Source organism: Lepisosteus oculatus, chromosome 19 (genome assembly GCF_040954835.1).
Source record: "Lepisosteus oculatus isolate fLepOcu1 chromosome 19, fLepOcu1.hap2, whole genome shotgun sequence".
Classification (NCBI taxonomy): Eukaryota; Metazoa; Chordata; class Actinopteri; order Semionotiformes; family Lepisosteidae; genus Lepisosteus; species Lepisosteus oculatus.
The window spans coordinates 9,904,182-9,922,930 of NC_090714.1; positions in this window are offsets into that span (position 1 = coordinate 9,904,182).

The window sequence follows — 18,749 nt, forward strand, 5'->3', positions numbered from 1 at the left end:
AAGAGAGGTGCAGTTCTTACTAGCAGTTCAAAAGTACAGTAGTTACAATGCCCTAATAATCCCTAAACCAAAATAAAACTTAATCAGTTCATCTCTATCCATTATCCTAATCTACAGCAGTGTCAGATAGTTAGGCTTTATTGTACTAATATAGACACAGCAACGTGTTAACTAGTGTTTGCCAGCATTGTTAGGAGCTAGGGACAATGCTGGCGCTTTCTAAACTTTCCATGTGCGTGTGACTACCGTGACACAAAGAAAATGAAGGAAAGAGAAAATATTATTTAATGCGCACAAATTCAAGAAAACAAGGGAATGGTTTTGTTATTTATAAAAAGATATAACTTTTTGTTCCTGCTGATAAACCTGCTTGACTGGCTAAACCGGCTTGACAGTCTGTGTGTGCCCTGTGATGGACTCAAGCCTGTCCAGGGTGTACACCACCTTGTGCCTGTTGCTTGCTGGGATATACCTTGGCTCCCCCCAACAAAACAACCAAAATTATGGTTTCGAGTTTGGGAACCATGGGAAGCAACTGCTTACTCATGTGCTCATGTCTATTCTGCATATTCATTCACAATAAGTCCATGCTTTACACCCAGTGCAAGAGGTATAATACTTTCTTTTGTGTCATTACTGTGGATTTTGGTGTAGAACAGTAACTTCTTCATTTTAGCACTTTTTTTCTGACCTCAAGATTTGAAAAGAAAATAGGCAATAAAACCATTGACAAAAGGCCTCAAAGGATAATATCATTAGAGTCAAAATTACAATTTTTAGATAAGCTTACTAGTGGTGAAACTTTAGCTTTAGTGGGGAGGATATCCGTGTATAATAATGAAAAAAGCATTAAACATTTGGATCAAAGCCCATAACAAAAACAAAGGGCCTTTAACAAGCCTGGTGATTTGTGAAAAGTCCAAAAACATCCAGGATCATCTTCTGGAATAGTTGAAAGGTCAGAAACCTCAGAAAACAACATTTCAAGCCAGAAAGGAGTGGATTCAAAACTTTTAAAAAATGCTGAGGCAGTGAAAAACTTCCCTTGTTAACTTATAAAACTTACTGAAAGGTTATTTACCAGAATACATCATCAATTGAGATTGAACAGGTCTATACTGGAAACCCATGACTAACTGGATATTGATTTCTAAAAAAAGAAAAGTTTCCACATAGTTTCAAAGCTGTAAAAGACTTGTGGAAATGCACCAGGAGAGTATCTCATCAAGCCTTTTGATGTTTTACTTTGCTCTTAAATCCCTTTCTTTAAAAAGGAACAAAAAACAATTCAATTTCTTCTGATGTGCAAATGCAAAAGAATGGATTACAACTGGAATGTTTATAGAACTGTTTTGTTCATGAAGTAGTGTAGTATCTTGCCAAAAAGATTATTGCTTTCAAGGTTCTACTCATTTTGGATAATGGATAATGCTCCAGTCAGTGAAGAATTTGTACAGTATTTGCATCCCAACACTGAAGTCATCTTATTATTCCCAGACATAATAGACCTCAACCTGTGGATCAGGGCATTTTTAGAACTTTCAAGAATAATTATTTATGCTGCACTTTTAGGTACATCTTGAACCTTATTGAGAATAAACCTAGACTAACTGTAAAAGCACTGTGAAGTCATTTTCATTACAGAGTCACTGGACGAGTTGAAACATTCAGCTTTTAATGCATGCTTGTGTAAACTACTTGTATAATATACTCGTATAATGGATAATGTATAAACTGTGGACAGCTGCAATAAATGAATTTTTAAGATTTTGTTCAAAAGTGAAGAGGAATGTGGGTGCTGCACAATGATTGTGAGCTGAAGTCTTTGAAGACATTATTGAACTTCTGGACCCACACTTTAAAGGAGGAAGAAATGAGGAAAGTTTCTAAAACTGAAGGCAGAAAATGAGAATCTAATAGTAAAGCTTAGGATGATCTTGCCATAGGGATGCTTTTTGCTTCAGAGCTCACTGACTTCTTTATGGGGATCAATCCCTTTACGAAGTCTTAACTTCAAGCAAGGTAAATATGAAAGTGTTGTGAAGGCCATACATTGAAGTACAAAAGGGTTAAGCGAACTAAGTAGAAGCAGACTATCATCTTGTAGTTCTTTTTTTTTAATCAGCTGGTGTTGCAGCACATTCAAGAGTAAATCTACATCACCCAAACCTGTTGCTGTAGATTCGTCATCATACCAGTCCTCTTATATTGATCACCCAGAGGTGTTGCAGGAAGAGGGAGGTGCTGACCCATCAAGACACCCCCCCTACTGGAACAGTAGGTTTTGCTTAACTAATGTGTCAGGGGTCTTTGAATATGCAAGAAACGTAATAGACTCACAGAATATAGGATATTGTGTATTTAGATTTTCAGAAGGCTTTTGATTAGGGCACAGATAAAAGACGAATTCTCAAATTATAGGCAGCAAGCATTTTAAGGAATGCATGACTTTGGTTTGAGAACTGGTTAATGGATTGTGATGCCACGTGGTGTGGCAGCCACTTAAGGGTGTGAACCAGGTGAGTCCTTGATGATACATCCATCACAGCTTTTTCGTATTTATTTTCTACTCTCACATTTATTCTCCTCCAAGAGCAGTGTTGTCTTTTATATCCCTTTTTTAGGGAATCTCTAAGACCCAAGGCTCAGGTGAGAAAACCTCCAGACAATTTTCTCTTTCTTGTTCTGTCTCAATTTTAACTTTACTAAGGTGATCTGAGTTCTTCTCTGCCAGTATTCCAACCTCAGAGACCTGTTCTCCAAATACACTGCCTTTGGTGTCACCATATACAGTGCCTTGCGAAAGTATTCGGCCCCCTTGAACTTTTCAACCTTTTGCCACATTTCAGGCTTCAAACATAAAGATATAATTTTTTTATTTTATGTGAAGAATCACCAACAAGTGGGACACAATTGTGAAGTGGAACGAAATCTATTGGATTTTTGAAACTTTTTTAACTAATAAAAAAATGAAAAGTGGGGCGTGCAAAATTATTCGGCCCCCTTGCGTTAATACTTTGTAGAGCCACCTTTTGCTGCGATTACAGCTGCAAGTCGCTTGGGGTATGTCTCTATCAGTTTTGCACATCGAGAGACTAAAAATTCTTGCCCATTCTTCCTTGCAAAACAGCTCGAGCTCAGTGAGGTTGGATGGAGAGCGTTTGTGAACAGCAGTTTTCAGCTCTTTCCACAGATTCTCGATTGGATTCAGGTCTGGACTTTGACTTGGCCATTCAAACACCTGGATACGTTTATTTGTGAACCATTCCTTTGTAGATTTTGCTGTATGTTTGGGATCATTGTCTTGTTGGAAGATAAATCTCCGTCCCAGTTTCAGGTCTTTTGCAGACTCCAACAGGTTTTCATCCAGAATGGTCCTGTATTTGGCTGCATCCATCTTCCCCTCAATTTTAACCATCTTCCCTGTCCCTGCTGAAGAAAAGCAGGCCCAAACCATGATGCTGCCACCACCATGTTTGACAGTGGGGATGGTGTGTTGAGGGTGATGAGCTGTGTTGCTTTTACGCCAAACATATCGTTTTGCATTGTGGCCAAAAAGTTCGATTTTGGTTTCATCTGACCAGAGCACCTTCTTCCACATGTTTGGGGTGTCTCCCAGGCTTGTGGCAAACTTTAGACGAGACTTTTTATGGATATCTTTGAGAAATGGCTTTCTTCTTGCCACTCTTCCATAAAGGCCAGATTTGTGCAGTGTAAGACTGATTGTTGTCCTATGGACAGACTCTCCCACCTCAGCTGTAGTTCTCTGCAGTTCATCCAGAGTGATCATGGGCCTCTTGGCTGCATCTCTGATCAGTCTTCTCCTTGTCTGAGCTGAAAGTTTAGAGAGACGGCCAGGTCTTGGTAGATTTGCAGTGGTCTGATACTCCTTCCATTTCAAGATGATCCCTTGCACAGTGCTCCTTGGGATGTTTGAAGCTTGGGAAATCTTTTTGTATCCAAATCCGGCTTTAAACTTCTCCACAACAGTGGACCTGCCTGGTGTGTTCCTTGGTCTTCATGATGCTCTCTGCGCTTTCAACAGAACCTTGAGACTATCACAGAGCAGGTGCATTTATACAGAGACTTGATTACACACAGGTGGATTCTATTTATCACCATCAGTCATTTAGGACAACATTGGATCATTCAGAGATCCTCGCTGAACTTCTGGAGTGAGTTTGCTGCACTGAAAGTAAAGGGGCCGAATAATTTTGCACGCCCCACTTTTCATTTTTTTATTAGTTAAAAAAGTTTCAAAAATCCAATAGATTTCGTTCCACTTCACAATTGTGTCCCACTTGTTGGTGATTCTTCACATAAAATAAAAAAATTATATCTTTATGTTTGAAGCCTGAAATGTGGCAAAAGGTTGAAAAGTTCAAGGGGGCCGAATACTTTCGCAAGGCACTGTAGGTCTCATTCCCTCACACTTCAGTCTTTTCATGACCTCCTCTGAGGTCAACTCGAGGTCCTCACAAACTCGTGCTACAAATGCAGTGACCAATTGTAATTAAAAAAGTTATCCCCAGCAAATAGGGAGGTAGGAGAATGTGCGTGATTTTGGAACAATGCCAATGTTATAAGCACAGGAAAGCATAGAAATGCGTACTACGAATGCTGGCAATCTTGTGAGCACAGGAAAGCATGATAGAAAAATATTTAAGATTAATTTGAGAAAAAAACCACAGAGCATCTCTGTGTTTTGCTCCCATGTGCATGAAATAAAACTTCTTTTAACTTCTGAGACAAACTCCTGAAATGGAAAAGGGGAAAAATGCAAGTTTGCCAATTGCTTAAGCAGGTAAGCCCCAAACTACTTGTGAAGTACTTTGTTTACCATTGCCAAACAGCTGACACTATTATGTGTGGAGAAAAAGCTGCTGAACAGCTTGACCTGCTGCCCCCTCCAGAAGACACAGCCACTCATAGAATTATTGATATGGCGGACACTGATAGAGCGCGTTAAGATGAGCAGATGTTTTTCACTACAATTAGATCTATAGACTCTATGAATGTTGTTGATTTGAGCAATTTGCTCGTTTAAGTTAGATAGGGGTTTGAGAGCATGTCCCATGAGGACTTTCTGTTCTGTAAGCCTCTACCAACGGGAACTACAGGAGAGCACATATTTCAGCTTCTGAATGAATTTATCGAAGAGAATGGCATCGACTGGATAAATTGCGTCGGAGTTTGTACAGACGGTGCTAGAGCGATGACAAGTCAACACAGCGGTGTAGTTGCAGGAATTAGAGAGGTTGCTCCAGATATAAATTGCAGCATCTACCGCGAGGCCTTGGCCATCAAGAAAATGCCTGACGATTTAAAATCTGTTAGACTCTGTTGTGAATTGTATCAAGGCTCGACCAATGAATTCACATCTGCGTTGTTCGACTAAACAAGCTCATCCCTCTAACTGAAATGGTGCTTTTTTATTGTTTATTTTTAATTGTTGTTGTTGTTGTTGTTGTTCCTTTTGTCATTCTGTAAAGCCACCTTTAAAGGTGCTATATCAAATAAAGTTTATTATAATATTTATTATGTGTATGTGAGTGTGTGCGCACACACGCACTCATGTTGGTCATTGAGATTTTCTGGGGTTCCTGTGAGAAGATGACTTGTAGATGGTACTTGGATGCTTTGGTTTGATCAGGGGTGGTACTTGGTCCAAAAAGTTTGAGAACTACTGCTCTACACCATTCTAATACTTGGAGCCTCCCTTCTTTTCCCACTAACTGTAACTGAGCCCCATGCTACTTAATGTCACTGCCATATCTCAGGCAGCATTACAGGATATTTAATATTGTTATAAAGTGAATCTAGATACAATGGATAACAACTGGATATTGTTAACATTTCCAGCTTGAAAGCAAGGGGATGTTTACTGAGATGTAGATGTTCAGATTAAGTGATTAAAGCAATCATAAAGTTTACTTTGGTTTACCTTAGTTAATTAAGTTGTGGGTAAATGATTGTCCAGGAAGGCAGTATAAAACAGGGAGCCAAATAGAGAGTAGGGGAGAGAGAGCTCCTTATTCAGACTGGAGTTAAGTAATTGAACCTTGTTCAGAGAGCTTGCTATTTTGTTGTTGTTTTCCTGTGTAAAGAATACCTCGGTTTAAAAATGGTCTTTCCTTGTTAGTGGATGCATTTTCAGCATAGGGAGATTGGTTTCTATTCATTTTCTAACATCCAGGTTTACAGAGAGAGAATGAACTGCATGTTTATTCTGTTAAATTTACAAGGCAATTTATTTCTTCTTTTGGCCTTTGTAGGTGTTATTTAAGAGTTACTGTATATACTTGGTAGCAGTCTAAGGTTTTTCTGGGTGCTTTGATCTCTGGCTAAGGATCTGCACCTGTGGATAGAAAGTTGCTGTTTTTGCGGCCAGCATAGTAATCCTACTCTGTTGGGCCCCCGAGCAAGGTCCTTAACCCCAACTGCTCCAGGGGTGCCATATAAATGGCTGACCCTTCGCTCTGACCCCCAGGCTTCTCTCCATGTAAGTGTTTCTCATGGAAAGCAAGTTGGGGTATGTGAAAAGACAAATTCCTAATACAAGAAACTGTATATGGCCAATAAAGTGATCTTAATCTTAAATTTGTAAATAGTGTAACTTGTGTGTTGTATGTTTATATTATGTTTAGTTTAGTGTTTGTTTAGTCATTATTAAGAAATATGTGTTTATGTGCTTGAATTATTGCTTTTATTATTATTCTTTTTTCATAAGATGTGCCAGAGAACAAGGTGCCTCTAAGTATGTCAACCACTCGGCAAAATCTTTACAATAAAATCTGATTTACCTACTTGGTTATTTCCTGATTTACCTCCTATTTGTAACAATACTGTATGTATAGGTGTGAACTATTGCAAGCTCAGAAACTACAAAAGCTAAATGTCTCTGGAAAACAACTTCGATCAGACACTTAACCTGGATGAGGCTTAAGATGGCACAATATCTGAGTCTGACGCTCTTGACTAGTCATATCTGCACATTGCACTGATGTTTTGTTCCATTAGTCACATAGATTTTCAGCCTGTAAACAATTGAAATTTGCCCTTGGAGGCATAAATGATATAAATCTTATCAAAGGATGTGGGCAGACCTCCCTCATTTGCCGTGAAGGAGAGTGTACCTTATCAGTTCTGACCATTTATTTATGATATTGGAGGCTGTGAAAATCATGAAAACTCCATTATAACATTTGTTTAAGAATCCTTATCAAAGAAAGTAAGAGATAAATAACAATTATTTAAAAAGAACAGTCCGCATAAATGTATAGATATAACAGGTTTTAAGATCAAACTGAATGAGCTGAATAGCCAATATCTTTAGTTCAATTATATTAATCTTTCCCACCTTAATGCCTCATATGCTCAGTAAACATTATATACTCATACTATACATGTACTGTAATTCATTTATTTTGTATTACGTAATTAATTTTATAATAAATAAATTAAATGAGTATATATCATTGGCATGAATATATGATATATGGGCATGCCATGGAATGACAAGGAGAACAGCAAAGACCCTATGCGTAGCACCAAAAGGGGCAACACAGAGGTTAGCCCAGGCTCAGGGGGTCAGACTATGTCGGGGCAGAAACTTGTGTCCTCAGGCCACAGACGTGGGGACACCTGGTACTAGACGGGTCTCATGACATCCGTACCCTCAATGGTGAGCCTGGAGCAGAGCAGACATAGGAAGTAAATAGGCTACACAACAAGACAAACCGGAAAGACATGAATAATCACAGGGAACTAAGAACAGGACAGAAGAGCAGTGCCCTCTAGGTGTAGAGGGCATGACAGATACTTAATTTTGGCATCATAATAGAATGTTGATTAACATTTATGCTGGGTTTTGTTGCTTGTACTTTAGTACCCATTACCTTCTTAATTATGGAGTTTATGCTTGAAAAATACAATCAATTTAAATATCTAGATATTTATTATATTTATTTTATTATTGATTATGGGATTTTGTGATCCCATGTGTTCAATGGATGTGTGATATACTGATGACAAGTTACAAGTCTTATAAGTATAGTTTCATTGTATGAGTTTGTTGGCTGAGTACTTGAGTTTTAAATGTACAGAATTCTAAAAGTCATAAGACTAATTAATTGTTTTTCCTTCTTGCGATTTTCCCCACAGCCAAGCCTTGGAGGACTCCATTACTCTGATGAAGACCTACAACAGAGCAGTGCTGACAGAGAGCACCACTACGAAACCTACAGAGGTACTTTTTCCTGTGCAACTTTATTTCTCTAACATCAGCTACAACACCAAGTTAAAGCAAAGTGCATTCTCTTTGTTTCTACTCTACTCATCTCCTTCCATTCTGAGTACAGAAAGGGAAAGACTAGAAATATCTTGTTTTATATGTTTGTCCGTCTTATGTTGCTTTATTTCTCTGCAACAGTGTGAGACATTGCTTTAAAAATGAACATTTTTAAAGGGTGATAACACGTTTATATAGTCTTGGCTGTTAAGTACACAATGGACATGACCACTCTAAATTGTCATGAAGACAACACAGTGATAGATGCAGTGTCTTCAGACCCTTGCCCAATTTTCACATTTTGTTTATTTAAATCTTGTAGTCAAGACACTTTGCAGTAGCAATTAATATTTGTCATATAAACAACCTACTCCACACATTGAAAGAAAAATAAATAAATAAGTAAATAGAAAGTATGAAACAAAAATGGACTCATTCATCACTCATCATGAGTGGATGAGTTAGGTGGCTGTGATGGGAAAATGTCCATGGGTCAATAATATTCTGTTCACTCCACAATGGGGGCTTGTATGAAACTGAAAAAAAACCCATCTTGAATGTCTCATAGAGTTAGCAACAAAGTATCTACTGTATGTGATACTACATAGACGAGACAAATACTGTCATACTGCAGAAAAGAAAACTGTAACTTTTATCTTAAGCACTTTTTGGTCAAAGTGCAGTGTTACACCTGACACATACCCTACATAGTGCAACATAGTGCATCACTCAGTCACTCTGTCAAGCACGGTGGCGACATCATTATGTTACGATTCTGCTTCAATGTCTTTTTTTCTCTTCAGAATTTGCTGTAGTTTTTTAAACCCTTAGAACTATTTCACTTTGAGCATTTGGGTTTTTAATAAAATATATATTTTTTTAAAGAAATATGAATGCATCGTTTTAAATTTCACAAAATAGGACATTATAGGAAAGGTCTGAATACTTTTTTATAGTTCTCTGATGAAAAAAAATAATTTCGATGTGTATGCCACATTCCACTCCTCAAAGTGCGTGGTGTCTCATAAAACTACTTCAACTGCAATTATCTTCATGCTGTGCATCGAATCTCTTGACATTACCTCTATGTCACTAAAATATTTTTTATATTTATTGTAATGGTCAACATTTTTGTACAATGACATGTTGACTTCAGTGAACCTGTAACCATAATTGAATTACAGATAGCCAGGAGTGCTCAGCAGGTGTTTGCTTAAGGCTGACTCATCCATCATCTGTCCTTATTAGATAATGTTTCAAAGGTTGCAGCAGATCCAACTAACTTATTGGCCATTTCTTAAAAGCAGCTAAAATTATCTTTGACAGTATGACTGGATACTCAGACTTACACAACTCTCCATGTGCAAAAGTGCCTCCATGCACTGCCCCTTGGTTTTCAATTGTGTCATTTTGAGATTTTTTAAAATTAAATCCTTATCAAATATGCTGTCACTTATAGTAAGGTATATATACATAAACATTGTGTGTATTTGTATTTATTTGTATCTACAAGTGTCTTTTTTAAAACTTGCCTTCAATTTAAGGTTTGTGTCACAATGTTTTTACATTTACAGAAATGTCTTCTGATTTTCATATTTTCCTTAAAGCTGGCTTCATCAGTCTCAAACATATTTTAAAGTATTTGGCCTTTTGTGATTAGAAGTAATAACGTATATCACTCAATTCACTATTCCATATTTCTTCACATATTTCTGTGAGAACAAAGTTGAAGTAAAACCATAAATCTGATAATTATGTAATCTACAGATAAACTCTCAAGTTGACAGAAATGACATACTGTAGCACTCTAAACATAGTGTGATGTCACCAAAGCATACAAATATATAACGTAGCGCTCTCACAATTAATGTTTGGATTAATTAAAACAGAAAAGCATTGTGAAAGTACTCCAAAATGTTTCAGTTGTACAGACAGAACATCATTTTGTAGCGGCGAGGCTTAATAATAAGGCAGAATTAAGTGTTTCTGAGCTTTCCCAAATTAGGCCTCATTTCTCTGTTCATCTCTGTGGTGCAGCCACAGAGAAACCATTCATGCAAGGTGATTTAAGGTCCAAGGACAGCTCCCAAAGGGGGATGCACTTAGCTAAGCCTGGCTATCATGATCAATGGTCATCCATTGGTGCCTATCTGTCTAGGGAGTGCGAGTTGGACATCTGGATTGCATTCCTAAGTGTCAGGACTAAGTGACTCATATTTCACCTTGATCAACCAATCAGGGACTGGTAGGGCCGAGTAACCCACGTGGGACTCTGATGCCCATGGAACTTTCAGCCAATCAATGAGCTGAAGTTCCTCCAGGTAAAAACAGGCAACACAGAGAGCCTGAGTGATTCAACAAGATTCAGATTCAGATTCAACAATTCTAAAGGGAATTCAAAGGAGAATCCCAAGGGCAGGACATTCTCGCAGCGCGCCTCCTGACCATCCTGAGACTCAGCCCGGACAACCACGGAACGGCCAGTGTGTCCGAGTGCCAGAACTTTCCTTTGTTCTAAGAGTCTAGAGTGGAGGTTGCCAGAGAGTAACCAGCAGCAGGCCTCGTGAACAGGTCGGAACTGTGGACAGCTGGGACCCACAGTCATCTTTTCTCCTGTGCACAAACTTTGCTAGTTAAAGCCAACAATGAGCACCAGCAGCGCACCGTCGCAAGCCGCACAGCACAGCCTGGCACCGAGCCAGAGAGAGCGGATTGGACAGCAACAGCCTGCAACTGTTTCTTTGTGCCCACAGGAGATCTGAATCCCCAGAGATTGGATGAGTATTCAACTTCAATGCATTACAGCTCGAGAATTCAATTGTTATCCAAACCAGTTGATATCAATTTAATTCCTAAGAGTTATGTACTTGTTTGAGTATCTAATGTAGAAGTTGTAACCAAGTTCACTTTACGAAACGGTCTTAATGAATGATATACTGAACGTATTTCCTCTTGATGTGTAACTCTTTGTAACTGGTTGAATATATATCTTTTGTATTCTGATAACCCTCTCGATAAGATCTGTTAGGTTTATATGCATATTCTATGTATTAATAAATGTATCCTCGTGTATTAGTACCTGTGTGTGCGCGTTGTTTGAGTTATGTCGCATGGTTGGATTCTAAAGCCACCAAAAGAATCAACTTTGTGATTTACTGCTACAATTAAAAATTGTCTCAGTAAATGCCCAAACCCTACAGAACTGGTGCCTTCAGAGAGCCACTATGATTACATATTTGGCATCCCTGAACCGGCATAATCTACATTATTTGGCGTCCCTGGGTGGGCGTGGCAAGACTGAAATGAGTCAACCAAGCGGAATAATTCAATATAAAACTCTGCGGGTTTCATACACGACAATACAGTGTGCTGAAAGCCGAAAGAAAAAGTTCCCCTTGCTCTTTAAGCAGTGCTTGATTGTTTTGTGATCTTTTGCGATCTACCGGGTTGATTGCATACTTGATCTTGTGGTTTTCTGTGGTAAAACTGTGATTTCGTACTTAAAAGTAATACTCTTTAAGTTTAACGATGGTTGCTAAAAGGTCTGAATTCGAGTCGCTATTAAGCACTCTCTCTAGCAGCGACAGGTCTGACCACGATCTCTTCCATATCTCCGTCAGCGGAGAAGCTAGGAGAATAAATCTCCATTCTCTGAGAGAGCTAGCGAAGGACATTTGACCCCGCGGTGTCAGAGAATAATTTCGAGAGTTATATTCAAGACCTCAGGTATTACCTGCAGTGCCTGCCAAACGCCACAGAACAGGAGAAAGTGTTTCTGGTTAGAAAAACTACCAGCAGAGCTGTACATGAGTGGATGGCTAGGCAGATGAAAGAAGTCTGTAATGATTTTGAGCAGCTTTGTCAAGCACTTATCGAAGAATACAGTGCGTTTATTGACCCGACTGCTGCGATAGCCGCCGCTCTTAACATTAAGCACGAGAGAGCAGAGTCCCCTCGCGAATATTACGAGAGACTTAGACGAACTTATTTTGCAGGGCGAAATGATGAGGGTTGCGAAGAGAACACACATTTCAAGGGTTTATTCATTGCGAATCTCCACCCGTCAGTCAGAAAGATGATCTTAATGCATACAGATGCACAGACCATGAAAATGACTGATATCAAGAGATTCGTGCAGAAAGCCTGGGAGTATGATGTCCAAAGTCGCTCTGAGCAAAGAGTTGCTAAAGCGACTGCGTTCACCGTCAGAGCCAGCAGGGTTAATTCCCCCCTGCTCGAAGGAGCACAGGCTCCTGAGCTGGCTAAGCCCCGTTCCAAAGCACTCACACAGGACCGCACCCAGCGTCCTAAGTGCCATGAGAACACTGGGGGAGGGAAAGGGCTAGAAAAAGCTGAACAAAAGGATTCAGTAGCCGCCCGCCTGGCCAGGCTTGAACAACCTTTATTAGGACAGGGACAACCGCTCCCCAAGGCTGCCGGAAGCGTGAATGAGCTGATACTCTCCAATGGAGGAGGCGGAGACCCGCCCCCTCTCCCTCCCTCAGTCTATCTGATTGAGCGGAATAGTTCCTGCCTGGATGAGGTCAGCCACTCCCAAGTGAGTGCTGACTCCACCCCTGAAGTCACAGAGCAGGCAGTAAAACGCAGAGGAAAAGCAAGAAGCTTTTACCTCAAGGCTGCCATGGGAGATGTCTTACCCAGTGAGACACTGATTGACACTGAGGTTGAAAGGTGTTTGATGTCACACGGCAAGCTCAAACGGGTAGAAAAAGAAAAGGGCATGCGACTCAGAGAGGAACCTTTGGTGGATCACCAGAAAGGCAAAGTGTGGAAACAGGTCAAGGCTCCTAAGTCTTCTGTACAGAAGGAAAGGGGGGCCAAGAGGCAGACTGTGCTCACACAGTGCCCACCGAACACAGAAGCCCATGCGGAGATTCCTTCTGTTCCCTCTGGACAAGAAATAAAAATATTTCCTTGTTCCCCAGATATACAGGGAAGTCGTGTTCCGGCTGAGGTCCCAACAGCCTCCATGCCACAGGAGCGCTGCTCCGAGCAGCCGCCTGATCCACCAGGTAAAGCACACCCCTTTTACATCCCTAAAGAGGAGCAGATCTCCCCACCTGGCGATGAGAAGGAGCTTTCCCTGTGCACCCTGGCACCCAAGAGGGTTCAGGAACACCACCCCGCAGTGGTGGAAGGGATCCAGATGGCAGGAGAGCAGGTTGGTGATGTAGCCCTCACCCTTAGCGCTGAGAGGTCCTCTATTAGTGAGGATCTGCTTGAGCAGCTGTCACAGGGCCACCGCCAGGTGCCCCTGGTGCAACATTCACAGGTTAGACAGGAGGTCCAGCTGGACGCTGAGACTACTGCGCTGTGGACACACCTGATCCCAGATGCCGATTCCCTCTGCTGTGACCCAGGGAACCTGCAGTCAGGTAACATTATTTCTCACAACTACCAGGTAGTGAGTAAGACTGACCTGATTGCTCCTTCCTCAACGGCAGGGTTGCCAACACACCCAGTCCCCCAGAAGGGACAGGGAATGAAAGCCGAGCCGGTTTTCTTACAGCCACCAGCTCAGTCTGTCAGTCTGAGTCTGACCAACAGTGGTTCAGCCAGACTGGAGCTGGATGGTAAAGTCACCTGCCTGCCAGTGCAGGACATCGCAAAGAGAGGTGTCAGAATCCCCGTATGCACTGACATGGGCCTGGTGAGTGATAGTGAGTTCAAAGACAGTGAACTAGCTATCCCAGTGCTGAGGCAGCTCCCTGAACCCCTAGCGAGGGAAGGGGGGAGCGAGCAGGTGTCCTACACCTACCCCCAGCGAACGATTGTAAACATGCCGATAGAGGGATTCCTCAATCAGGAAGTGTGCAGGGTGGACCTGAACAGTGAGAATGGGATAACAATCCCAGATCACTCAGGTGCTCCAGATGACCACTCAGCCGAGGGTCAGGCATGCTCCACCGCTGCACCGCCCCCTGCAGGGTTCCTAGAGCACAGGCATGAACAAATCGAAAAAGCAGATGCCCTGGAAACGGAGGAGCAGCATCAGCCGCTGCGTCAGATCTCCCCAGATTTCCAGGATGTTGGTGCCCAAGATGCCACAGGGCATACTGAGAAAGACACCATGTACATGCTGCGCCAGCTTAGAAAGGCAACAGTCACTCAGAAGGAGATGACTGGGATCAGCCACCCGAAAAGACTTTTGGGAGGACTGATTGCTGCCACCACTGTTGTGCATTTGCTATTTCTGGTAGGTTTGTGTGCTACTGGCACTCTCACCCTGACTGCCCCAAGAAGGCAGGTGTCAGAGATGCCAGAGGGTAGTGACAGACTGTATCGACAGCAGCAAAAGTTGGAAAGCTTAGGGAAAACCCTACAGGCAACTTCCTATGCAACAGGGTTAAACCTTATTCCCCAAACAGTGGACATGATTGTTGGTGTTATACAGTGGGTATATGCTTGTGTGCAACAGGCCAGAATGTTGACACAAGACCTGTTAAGGGAGTTTAGTGCCACTGTAGCCAGTCTAACCACGGCACAAATCCCAACCCACTTGATTCCACTCTTCTCAGTAGAGGAGTGTGTGACATTAACCCCATCGCTCATAGCTCACCCAGAAGGCAATCCAAGATTGAATTCGGTTCCAAATCTTGAGATGGGTATGGCTACCAAAGCTATCCATTGGCTGTGTCTAAACGATTCACCAATGAAGGGTGTAAAGCTACTAATGAGCAGAGGGAGGTTAATGAACCCCATGAAGAGCAGGTGGGAAGTAAATGGCTGGTCAGCACACCACATTTAACTGACACTATGACTTGTGACGGGCATGATACAGCTACCACAATGCAGCTATCTAACCAATAGTTTTCCTGTAAGTTCCCGAGGAGGCCATAGTACAGCATGGTAACTTAACACTGTACGGTCTGGAACCAGACAATATAAGACCAAACTTGAGGTCTAAGATGCCTTCAGGTGCCACACTATTCAATTGGATAGAAATCCAAGAAACAGTAAGACCTGAAGAGGTACAGGTAGTTAGTTTGCTTTAATGGAACAAACCTCCAAACCACCCTAGCAGATACCCAACACAGGTGTTGTGGTTTATCGGGGGCTGGGAACAGGAACTGTTGTTATTGTAACACTACTGCCAGGTAGCTGGATCATGACTGACAGTGTACTCTGAATGATGTACTCTCACATCAAGATGTACTCTGGGTAGCATGAATGAGTCAAAGGTAGCATGTCAAAAGAAAGGAAGTGACTTCTCCCCAAATATCTACCACAGAGGTATCAGATATTGACAGTGAACTTCCTGATGTGTAATTCCTAGACTGAGATAATGTCTCCTACCGTGTTTATACATACTCCAGATGTTATTCATCCTGTTTGTATCCAATGCTGGTTCCGGTATGAATTCTCGAGGAGTAATGTAGACATTTAAGATTAATGTTCTAATGGCAAGGGACATCACTTAACTCTGTTTTGTTTTGAAGGCAACAACGCCTCAGGACCTCGTGACCTTCAAAAAGGGGGGATATGTAGCGGCGAGGCTTAATAATAAGGCAGAATTAAGTGTTTCTGAGCTTTCCCAAATTAGGCCTCATTTCTCTGTTCATCTCTGTGGTGCAGCCACAGAGAAACCATTCATGCAAGGTGATTTAAGGTCCAAGGACAGCTCCCAAAGGGGGATGCACTTAGCTAAGCCTGGCTATCATGATCAATGGTCATCCATTGGTGCCTATCTGTCTAGGGAGTGCGAGTTGGACATCTGGATTGCATTCCTAAGTGTCAGGACTAAGTGACTCATATCTCACCTTGATCAACCAATCAGGGACTGGTAGGGCCGAGTAACCCACGTGGGACTCTGATGCCCATGGAACTTTCAGCCAATCAATGAGCTGAAGTTCCTCCAGGTAAAAACAGGCAACACAGAGAGCCTGAGTGATTCAACAAGATTCAGATTCAGATTCAACAATTCTAAAGGGAATTCAAAGGAGAATCCCAAGGGCAGGACATTCTCGCAGCGCGCCTCCTGACCATCCTGAGACTCAGCCCGGACAACCACGGAACGGCCAGTGTGTCCGAGTGCCAGAACTTTCCTTTGTTCTAAGAGTCTAGAGTGGAGGTTGCCAGAGAGTAACCAGCAGCAGGCCTCGTGAACAGGTCGGAACTGTGGACAGCTGAATCACTATTCAGAACTAGCTCTTCATCAGGAACGAACCGGTCCTCTTCCTGACTTGCTGGGACCCACAGTCATCTTTTCTCCTGTGCACAAACTTTGCTAGTTAAAGCCAACAATGAGCATCAGCAGCGCACCGTCGCAAGCCGCACAGCACAGCCTGGCACCGAGCCAGAGAGCGCGGATTGGACAGCAACAGCCTGCAACTGTTTCTTTGTGCCCGCAGGAGATCTGAATCCCCAGAGATTGGATGAGTATTCAACTTCAATGCATTACAGCTCGAGAATTCAATTGTTATCCAAACCAGTTGATATCAATTTAATTCCTAAGAGTTATGTACTTGTTTGAGTATCTAATGTAGAAGTTGTAACCAAGTTCACTTTACGAAACGGTCTTAATGAATGATATACTGAACGTATTTCCTCTTGATGTGTAACTCTTTGTAACTGATTGAATATATATCTTTTGTATTCTGATAACCCTCTCGATAAGATCTGTTAGGTTTATATGCATATTCTATGTATTAATAAATGTATCCTCGTGTATTAGTACCTGTGTGTGCGCGTTGTTTGAGTTATGTCGCATGGTTGGATTCTAAAGCCACCAAAAGAATCAACTTTGTGATTTACTGTTACAATTAAAAATTGTCTCAGTAAATGCCCAAACCCTACAGAACTGGTGCCTTCAGAGAGCCACTATGATTACATATTTGGCGTCCCTGAACCGGCATAATCTACAATTTCTTGCTGTAAAAAAACACCCCTAGGCATATTTGTTTTGCTACAAATATGTTCCTAAAAAGGAATTAAAAAAGCCATTCGATTCAAATAGCTTTGGCAAAATCTATGGATACTTTGCCCTTGAGCTGTGAAACTTTTAGATTCTTCGGGTCCTTTATGCAGAGCTGTCAACTGTAGGAGCACCCATTTTTTTAAAAACTATAGATAAAAACATGAGAGTATCTTCATACATTGCTCTTCATAACATTTTACACTTAGTTTAAACTACTGAGTGAACTAGGTTTAATACAAACAGCAAGAGGCAGTTCTTTCGCTGGTTGTGGGTCAACTTCAACAACTGTCCAGCTGTGTTTTTGATCATTTTACTTGGGCTTCTATAAAAAGGAGCAGGATAAGGACTTGTGATTAATATATAATCAACTACTACATTAGCCAGATTGAGTGAATGACCTCCTGTTGTTTGTAACCTTTCTAATGGTTTTAGATTCCAGGAACTATTGATAAGTAAACAGCCACCACTATGCACAGCATAGCATAATAGCTATGTTTGAAAATCAAGAAAACAGGAAAGAAAAGTACATCTTTTCTCAGGATAACTCCCCTCAGAAAGAAAGGTAAGTAACAGTTTCAATATGCCCAAAAAACAGTATGTCTTGCATAACTGTTAACTTTCAGAACCAATGTGAAACTGAAATAAAACACAGGAAACCCAGAAATTACTGGAAGCACCCCCATCCCAGTGTATTCCCTATCCAATGGTGCCGTATTGAAAAAATCATTTAAAAATAAGGAAAAGTTTCACAACTCAAAGCAAGGTTGTAAAAAGTGAGAGGGCCTGCCTAGTGTGTAAAACACTTGGTTACAGCATTGTGAATGTTGTGCTTGAAATGCTATTGAGTCATGAAGAAGACCCCCAATTCCAGTATATTACCTGTAGTGCTATCTTCAAAAAAAATAAAATAAAGATTTCACAGCCCAAACCAACAGCATCGTGAACAGCATCCCCCTATCCCAGTGCATAGTGCCACATTAAATAAAAGCACAAGAAAAAGAGATTCACAACGCAAAGCTGTGTCAGTCTTCTGTGTAAAAACTCGGTTTGAACATCATGGGTGCTGTTTTTAATAAGCTGCTGAGTAAAGAATAGGAATTGTCCTGCTGTCAGCAGTATTGTGTATATAGTTGACCCTTACCTGAACGAAAACAGGACATAAAGAAAGGGTTTCAGAAATCAAACAAAGCTTTACTCCCGTGCTTACAGTCTGGGTAATTGGAGGCTGCACTGTTCTGTTTCCTATGGTCATGTACAGGTTTTTTTGCACAAACCCGTATTCAGCAGTATTTCTCACATTGTGAATGTGTACACAGCGGTCCCCCAGTGTTCCAGTTAGTGTGTAATTACGCATCAATGAAAAACCTGAGGTTTACAAAATACTGAGAGTTTTATGTAGAGGCTGTGAAAAGTTTCACAAGTCGAGGTCTTTAAAATGTGTTTGGGTTGAAGGCTTTACAGTATGTGTTTCCGTTGCGAAGATGTGGACATAAGAATATTTGTGTGGTAAAAAAATGGCTT